Source organism: Pteropus medius, unplaced genomic scaffold (genome assembly GCF_902729225.1).
Source record: "Pteropus medius unplaced genomic scaffold, Ma_sr-lr_union100, whole genome shotgun sequence".
Taxonomy (NCBI): Eukaryota; Metazoa; Chordata; class Mammalia; order Chiroptera; family Pteropodidae; genus Pteropus; species Pteropus medius.
The window spans coordinates 9,645,827-9,655,979 of record NW_024344253.1 but is presented as its reverse complement, the minus strand read 5'-3'; the positions used below and the strand labels follow the sequence as shown (position 1 = coordinate 9,655,979).

General features: G+C 31.2%; 1 pseudogene; it reads right to left on the bottom strand.

The window, feature by feature from the left end:
* Nucleotides 1-4,491: 4,491 nt before the first annotated feature.
* On the bottom strand, nucleotides 4,492-4,610 carry LOC120607961 (uncharacterized; annotated as a pseudogene).
* Nucleotides 4,611-10,153: the final 5,543 nt, after the last annotated feature.

Genomic DNA, 10,153 nt, shown 5'->3' with positions numbered 1-10,153 from the left:
ATCCAATTAAATTCAGTTTCCTTTGAAGGAATGGTTATAGAGGTCAGCATTTGAGATTTTTTTCTGATCTCAGAAAGACTCCTCATAGCTGTCTCTTTCCTACACTATTCCTGATAAATAAGTCAGCCAAGAGTTGAACCTATATCTTTAATGAATCTTTGAATCTCCTTCCAATTTCTATTCAACATGTCCTTCACTATTTTTCAGAGTACCTTTAGGCTTCTAGTTCTCCATATCCTTTTGCAAATATAGTTAGTTACTTTTGGAAGAGACTAAGATTCTATGTTTTATAATTTTCTTCTCTTTTTTCTCTCTTCCCACAACAAAATAAGTTACCATATCTCTAAAGCTGGGCATAGGGACAAAGTACATTCCTCTCTGAGTGACATGTCTGCTTGCTCTAGGAACTGAGTGCTAGATGAAAAAAGGGCAGTAACATCAAGTCATCTCAGCTTGCCTCTCCAACATGAAATCACTGCCTAAAGGGCTTGCAAAGTAACATGATTAGGGACCCAGAATTCTCAGAAGCATCAAGGTCAAAATAGAACTTCTTCACACCAGTGGGGGCTAAGCAAAAAAGGGAGCACCTACCTCTTGCCTAAAACTAAGACTCAGCTTCTCATAGGGTAGGATGAGATATGCTGACATCTTGACCATTTAGGGAAGGTATTTCTCCAACTGACAGATGGGAATAGAGGGGATCCTGAGTTCTTGGTTACTTAATCTCTAGTGGAACTTCTATATGGCTGAGGTAGGAAAAAGGAATATTGATTAAAATACTAAAATACTACAGCTTCTCACTGTTCTTACTGAATTTTAGTAGTTTTTTTTTGACCTTCCTTTGTTGGTTACATGTTGTTAGCACCATTTCCAGAGACTAGAAGTGGGTCCACAGAGTTCCTCATGCTATTATGCCAGTGACCTCTGTAATAGATAATTTTTCTTTTCTTTATTTTACTTTTTTGAATAATTGTCTCATACGTCTCTTTAACTTGGTCTTTTTAAAAATATGGAATGAGTTATTTGTTATCACTTATTCAGATACAGCATTAATTTCATCTTTATATTTGGAGTAACATATTATATTATATTAATCAAGAAAATTAAATAGCTTTATAAGCACCAATAAATTAGTGTTAACATCATGAATAAGAAATAAATGGTTAAAATGCAGTAATCTTTTAGTTTTAGAGGTTCATAGAGGCAAATATCTTTCTAATAAATGTTTAATGGTCTTCATTAAGCTCTCTTAGAACATTAAAATCATCTAAAATTGCTACAATAATTAGTCTTCTAAACAGCAGAGTGAGCACAAGTAAAATTGATCACTTGCCCAGATTAAACAATGCAGCCCCCAACATTTTGATGACTCTCACTAAAAACAGAAGCTACAATCATATACCCTTTTTATGTAGAGAACAATAATGTCAAAAGAATATAAATTCTTGGATACTCTTATTTTTTTTCAGATAATATCATATCAAGAATTAAATAGGTATACTGCAGCCTAAGACATAGAGAATCAATACAATAGTAGAAAAATGTATTTTTCTATAGTTAAAATAGCATGAAAAGCACAGAAATAAAATAACAATCTGGGCTGGCATTGTAAGTATTGTAGTCGCTTTGATGATCATGGGCTTTTGAAAGATGAACATATTTTGACCATTTCAATCATAAAAGATATGGTCAATTGACTTGTAGAAGGGCAAGAAATGGAGTTTCAGATTCCTCTTTTCTATTTTTTACCAAATTATAGAAGGACAAAGCCATTTACAACTTATTTCAGAGTTCTGAAATAAATTATTTTATGGGCATTTGAGTTGCAAATTGTCTATTATTATGGAACTTAACTGAGGCTACCATTGCAAAAAAGGTTTTGAATTGTGTGTAGAAAAAAGATAAAGTTTCAATAAAAAATCTTTCCTCGATATTGGCTATTTATTTCCTGAAGCAAAATTAATTTAAAATTCTCTTTGCATAAACTGAACTGATGCTGATTAGACCAAGTTGTAATAATGGTAAGTTCATATTAGTTTCAAGGCTGAGGTAACTCAGAAGAAAACATCAAAGTTCAATAGATGCTGATAATATTTCTTCACTAATGGCTTAGATGTACACCAATGAGTTTCAAGGAAATGGTGCAGAGAAGTTTTCTGAATCTAAAATATATCTTACAGAATATTCTTTAATACCCAACCTTATTTTCTATTGGGGTGCTTCTGAGTCTTTGTACTCTTTTGTATATTAAAAGTTTACTCATCTGAAAAATCTCAGCATTCTTTTTAACAGATGTTTGAGTGTCCTTTGGAAACATTTATTTATAGTATCTTAAGACTTTTACAAATTAGAATAACTATTTTGAGAAATTCTCTCTAGTTGCTAAAAGGACTAGATTTTTACCCCCTATCATGCACAAATTAACCATCTTTTTGAAAACCAGGTAATGATTTTTTAAATGTGCAATTTAAAATTTCAAACCATATTACCATTTTCCTCCCAGAAACCTCACTGTCAGTGACTTAGTAAAACCATCATTAATCACAAGATAAGCTACAGTCATGGGGTGATTATAATTTGGTCCCACAGAATCAAAGACAAATGATATGGAATACTATTAGCAATGATAGCTTTAATGTAGACATTCATCATGGACTCAGGTTCATTTGATGTGACTTTGGGATAAAAACAAGGGAAATTGCCTAGCTGTTGAAAATTCTATTGCTATTAAATCATAATTTTGACAAAATCATACAAAATAAGAGTGGTAGATTTTGTTTCTCATTTTTCACTCTTAAAAGACAAAATTGCAGGGGGCTTTGAATAACCCAGATGCAGTGCAATTAGAATAGTGAATACTGATTAGTTGTTATCTATCTAATTGCTAATAATAGAAACGGAGGTTTTGGGAACCAGTCTATTTATAGGAGTAGCAATGCTGCTCCAGTTCATCAGAACAGGTAGGCTGCTAACAGAGGCTAAGGAGGCGCACACACACACACACACACACACACACACACACATGCACACACACATTATATACACAAATTTTTTATCAGTATAATATTTTATTGGTCGTAAACTTCTTGAATATAAGATTATTGTTAATAATCTCTTAAAGCAATAGAACATAGTTTTCAGGAAGAGATCCTTATTACCTAATTTAATTCAAGTACTATCAATGGCCTCATTTAAGAAGCTATTTACATTTGCAAGGACCTACACAATTATTTTTAAACATTTTTTCTGTAGCAAATCTGTAATGTGAACTGAATTCAGTATGAGAAGTTTGACTGTAAATCAGAACTGGAAATAAAAGTTAACTATGGACTACAGCTTTCTCTTAAAGAATGTATGAGTAGAACTTTAATTCTTCATGTGAAAAAAAGTAAATCAAAGCTACTATTTTAGGAATAAATGTAGGCAATATTATTGTGTACTTTATTTCAGTATGTTATTTCATTTATTTTTATTTCTGCCATCTAGACCTGCCTGTGTAGCTTGTTCAACTATATCTGTCTCTACCCCTATAAATTTAGTTATTTTTTTCTCTGTGTTCTTTAGTCGAGTTATCTAATCACACTCTGTAATCCCAGGGATTAAATGTAATTCTGTGTCCCAGGTGGAGTAGATTGGCTATTAAACCACAAGATCTCTGTAGTGTCAGATTTGAGATCTGGCCCACCAGGTCTTCTAGTCTTCGAGAGTTGAATTCAGTGAGAGGAAAGGCTTTAACATTTATTTCCTTGAATATTTAAAAATATGTACACTTTTGTGGTTGAGAAATATGTTTCGACATTTCAGTTGTATCGATGCCATATAGAAATACACATATATTTATCTTTAATTTCCTACAGGTCTACTTATATTGCATTTAGTTTAATATTATCTATATTGTGTCTGCTGATTTCTGTGGTTGGAGGGAATGTTCCTTGAAGAAAAATGCCTCATTTGCTTGAACATCTGTCTTGCAATTGGCCCCCATGATTGAGTTCTAAGCATCACGAAAAGGTGGTTTAAACATCTAAACTACTAAAAATATATGAGCCTTTTATAAATTGTTGAAAAATTCCTATGGCAAAAAAAATCGAAATTAGAGTTGCCTAATTTAGAATTCCTTTAAAGAATCTGGCTGCTGTAGTAATATAAAAGATTAGCTCCTACAAGCCAGAAGGTTATGGTATAAGTAGGACAACTTAGAATCTAGCTGCAGGCTGATTACAGACATGCTAAATTTTGTGAAATTGGACAACACATTTAATTTATGCAACATATATTTATGACCACTGTATTATTTTTCTAGGGCTGCCATATTCTGGGTTGCATAAACAACAGAAATCTTTTTCTCATACTCCTGGAGATTAGATGTCCAAGATCAAGGTGTCAGCAGGGTTTGTTTATTTGTTTGTTTTCCTTTTTTCTTTTCTTTTCTTTTCTTTTCTTTTCTTTTCTTTTCTTTTCTTTTCTTTTCTTTTCTTTTCTTTTTTTTAATGCCTATAGCACCTGGATTTTCTAGATGATCTCCCATCCAAGTACTAACCAGGCCCAACCCTGCTTAGCTCCTGAGATCAGATGAGATTGGACATGTTCAGGTTGGCATGGCCATAGACTTGTTTCTTCTGAAGACTCCTGTGGCTTGCAGAAGGCCATCTTCCTGCTATGTTTTCATATGGCCTTTCCTGTGTGTGTGTGTATTCTGATGTCGTCTTCTGTGCAAGAGCACCATGCACCATGGGTATTTCTCTGAATCCAAATTTCCTCTTCTTAAATGACATCAGTCAAATTGGACCAGGACCTACACTTATGACCTCATTTTTAACTTATCACCATTTTAAAGGCCCTATCTCCAAGTATGCTCATAATCTGAGATACTAAGATTTAAGGGCTTCAACATATAAATTTGAAGGGTGGGACACAAATCAGCCTATAAGGCACCTGATGTAGCACTAAAGACACAGCATTAAAGTAGACAGAATCTCTGTCATGCTGGAACTTAGATAATTCCACTTAATATCTACAAATTCTCAATTTCCTCATCTATACAACAGACCTATAAATTGTTGCTGGCATTATGTTAGATAACAGAGAAGAATAATTAAGATAGTTCTTAGCCCATAGCAAGTCTCAACAAATCAGCAAGAGACTGTGATCATAAAACCTATTAATAAGCATAAGCAAGTTAGATTTAGAAAACTTCACCCTCTCCTGAAATTCTAAATGAGTTAGTTTCCTTCAGACAATGACAAAGTTGCTGTCCAAGTGCTTTGCTCATAGGACATGTTCATTGTTTCACAAAGTCATATTAAATTATTTGTCTTCACTATTAATACAATAACAGGAGTCACTGAGTGTCTGTAAATGATATAAGAACATTTCAATTGGTTAGATACTCAAGTTCCTCTTTCTTTCTTCTTGGAGAAAGTTTAAATATCTAGTTATTTAGGTCTAGTTCATTATGTTTGGGTCCAAGGTAGAATGGTACTACCCTTTCTGGTTAACTATTACAAATTCCTGGGAAATGTATTTTCAATTTGGGATATCTCAGTTCAAACAATTCCTTCAACATTGACATATCTGCTGACAAATAGCATCCTTCTTAAGAGCTTTCCCCCTGACCCTTGTGCATATCCATTTATTCAACAAAAATATATTTTGTGCCTACTATGTACAGGCAATTTTCTCAGTGTTGCAGATACACAAGTCAACGAAATAGACAAAAATCTCTAATTTCACATAGCTTGCATTTAAGCATTGATTGATATAAGTTTTTCTGTAGAGGACACACTGTTTATACCCACTGCTCCACTACCAAGCAATATTAACCATCATTGTAATGCAATCTCAATTGCAAAGTAAAGTAAAACAGCATATATACACTTTTTGTATAAATTTTTATCCTTGAAACATAATATAAACATTATTGCAAATATAGTTTTGTCCAGAATTATTTTAGGCATGTGAACATGATAAATTTCCTTAAATGTACTCTTAGGTATTTTTCAAGTTGCTTTATGCTAAATCTTAGAAAGGTATCTTTTAAATATCACTTATTTTCTATTTCTATTTAGGGACAACCATTATCTTAGTTTAGTGAACTGTCATTTCTTCTACGCATTACTGCAAGTTTTCGGTCTTAAGCACTTACAATAGATTCCATAGACTGTAGAAAAGATGTCTTTGTATTTCCAAATTGTTAGCTGACTTTCACTTCTCACTACCTTCCACATTATACTATAGTTTTCAACAGGACAAATAATAGGAACTTTCAGTTCCTCAAACATGTCAATCTGCAACCACGATACTAGACTTTATTTCAAACAGAAAATTACACTGGAATCCATTGGTGAATTTTTTTCTCTATTTTTGGTGGTGGTTAGAAGGGGTTTCTAGTTATCTGTCTCTATCTAAACTCACTAAGCAGTGAGCTGATAAAGGTGGGAATCATGTTTTACTCTTTGCATGCTCAGCTTCTAGCATAGTTCCTCCTTCGCCTTATTTAAATAGCTTTTTTGAGTCATATTTTTCATATTATATAATTCATTCTTTTTAAATATACAATTTAGTGATTTTTTGTAAATGCATTATTTATTGTGAAAACATAATACATCCACTTTAGAACATCTTATCATTCCAAAATGAACATATACTATTTACATACATGTACCATTTATTATTCTTCTTCCCGGACTCCCTCTGGGTGACTACTATCTACTTGCTGTCTTTATAGCTTTGTGTCTTCTGGATAAAACAAATCAAAGTATTTGGTCTCTAATGTTTTGGATTCTTTCACAGAACAAAACTGCATTCTTTCACTAAAATGTTTTGAGGTTCATTCATGGCATAATGCATATATTCATAGTTTTTTCCTTTTTATATCTGGATAATATTCCACTGTATATATTAGTACCATTATTATATATATATATATATATATAATGAAAAATATATATAATCAATTCTGTTGTTCTCTACTTTGCTGAGTATGTCTTAATTTCTCCTTTATTTATGAAGAATAGTTTTATAAGACATAGAATTCTTGGTTAATAGTGTTTTTCTTTCAAAACTTAAATATATTTTCCGACTACTTCTTGGCCTATGTGGTTTCAGATAAATCAGCTACTGATCTTATAGAGGATTCTCATATATGATAAGTCATTTTTCTCTTGATGCCTTGAAGCTTTTCTCTTCATATCTGAGTTTCATTAGATTGACTAAGAAATGTCTAAGTGGGGATTTTTTTGAGGTTATTCTACTTTTAGTTTGTTGAGCTGCTCAAATGTTTAGATTAAATATTTACAGTAAACGGGAACATTTCGTTCATTATTTCTTTATTTTTTTTTCTGCTGATTTACCTCTATTTTTCTGAGTTTTTTTCATTATTCATATGTTGGCATGCTTGATGTTATCCCTCATGTTTACAAAGCTCTGTTTATTTTTCTTAATTTTTTGTTCTTTCTGGTCATCAGTCTGGATTATCTCCATCAACCTATGTTCAAGTTCATTAGTTATGTTTTTTTTCTACCAGCTAAAATCTGTTATTGAATCTTTCTAGTAACATTTTTTAGTTATTGACTGTTCAGCTCCAAAATTTCTATTTTATCCTTTATTTTTATTACAATAAAAATATTATTATTTCTATCTCTTTTTTAAAATTCTCCATTTAGTGAAACATAGTTGACATACTTTTCTTTAATTCTGTAAACATAGTTTCATTTAGATGAGCATCTTGTGAAGACAAGACCCAGGTATATATTGTTTATATTGAAATCTACTTTAAATGTACAAAGGTACATTAAAATTAAAGGGAAGGGGAAAGATAACACCAATTGAAAGAAAGCTAGAGTAACTATATTAATTTCATAGAAAGCATACTTAATTAAAAACAAGGAAAATGCTCATGGATAAAAAGGAAGATTACCTGATAAGAAAGAAGTCTATTCTTTAGAAAAAACATAACAATCCTTAATGTATATGTACCTAACAACAGAACATCAAAATAGAAGAGACAAAAACTGACAGAACTGCAAGGGAAAATAAACAAACCTACTAACTGGAGACTCCAACACCGCTCTGTCAGTAGTTGATAGATCGAGCACGCAGAAAATCAATAACAATATAGATGAACCAAACTGAACAAATCAGTCAACTTTAACTAGTTGATATGTAATAAATACTACGTTCGACAACAGAACATACATTCTTCTCAAGCTCACTTGAAATATTCGTCAATGTAGACCATATTCTGAGACATAAAACACACCTTAATAAATTAAAAAAAAAAAAATGAAATCCTACAAAGTGTATTCACAGACCACAGGAATTAAAGTAGTAATCAAAAACATAAAGATACTGGAAAATTCTTAAATATTTGGAAATTTAAAAATATACTTCTAATTAGCACATGAGTCAAAAAGAAGGCTCAAGATTAATAAAAAATAATTTGATTAAACAAAATGAAAACACATGTTATCAAAAATTGTTAAATGCAGCAAAAGCAATACTTTGAGGGTAATTTATAGCATTAAGTGCATATATTAGAAAATAATCTAAACTCAATAACTTAAGCCTCCACCTTACTAATGTAGAGAAAGAAAAGCAGATTAAGCTTACAAAAAGCAGGAAAAAAAATAATAAAAATTCAATCTAAAATCAACAAATTGGAAACAAAAATTAAAGAAAACAAACAAAGAAAAAAGCTGGTTATTTGGAAAGATCAATAATATTGAGAAACATCTAGACAGGTTAACTAAGATAAAATGAGAAAAGACACAAATTATCAATGTCAGGAATGAAAGAAGGGTAAGACTGATCTTATACTCTTGGGAATTGTTCTATCGATTTATTACACAACCAAGTGAGATTTAGTCCTACTATTCAAGGATGATTTAACATTAAAAACAATAAATGCAATAAAACATATCAACATTATAAAAGAAGTTATACCATATAGTCAGCTCAATAGACTCACAAAATTATTTGACAAAATCCAACAACAATTCAGGATAAAAATTATCAGCAAATGAGTAAGAGAATGGAATTTCTTTGGCTTTGTAATAAACATCTACAAAACCCCTACAGCTGTTATTACACTTAATGGTGAGAGACAAGACACTTCCTTCTAGATCAAGAGCAAAGTAATTCATCTCTCCATTTCAATTCAACATCATACCAGAAGTCCTGGCTAGTACAGTAAGAAAAAAAAAAATGAAATGTACACAGATTATTGAAAAGAAAGAAAGAAAATTGTCTTTCTACACAGATAAAATGATTGTCTCTGTGGACAACACCAAAGAATCTATATAAAATCTCCTGGAACTAGTAAGTATTGCATATTTGCAGTTAACAAGATCAATAGTCAAAGATCAATAGCCTTCCTATATACCAGAAATAAACTATTGAAATTTTTATTTAAAAAGTACGATTTATAATAGCACTAAAATGGAATATTCAAGTATAAATTAAGCAAAATATTTCTAGGATCTGTATGTATTAAACTACACAATTGATAAAAGAAATCGAAGATCTAAATAAGTAGAGAGATATTCTGTTCATAATATGGTTAAGATGCCAATTTTTTTTTCAACTTGATATATACAAATTCAATAAAATCCTCATTAAAATCTCAGCAAGCTACTTTGTCAATGTTGACAAATTAATTTAAAAAGTTATGTAAACAGTCAAAGAACTTCACATAGCCAACACAACACTGAAGAACAAAGTTTGAGGACTCATGCTGTATTTCAAGATTTATTATAAAGCTCTGATAATCAAGAAAGTATCATATTGGTGAAAGAATAGACTCATAGATCAATGGGACAGAATGGAAAAACCCAAATAAAAACCCATAGAAATATAGTCAACCGATTTTTGACAAAGACTAAACAGCAATTCAAAGGAAAAAGAAAAATTTTTTCACCAAAGGGTGCAGGAACAATTATTTATTTCTACGTGTAAAATATGAATTTAGGCAAAAATATCTACGTGACTTGGTTTAGTAATGAGTTTTTGGTACAATACCAATATCGGGATCCATGAAACAAGTTGTCTTTTATTAAAATTGAAAATCTATTGTTATGAGAATAGAAAGAAAACCACTGATCAGGAAAAATATTTAAAAATCCATATCTAATGAATATAAAACAAATCATAATTC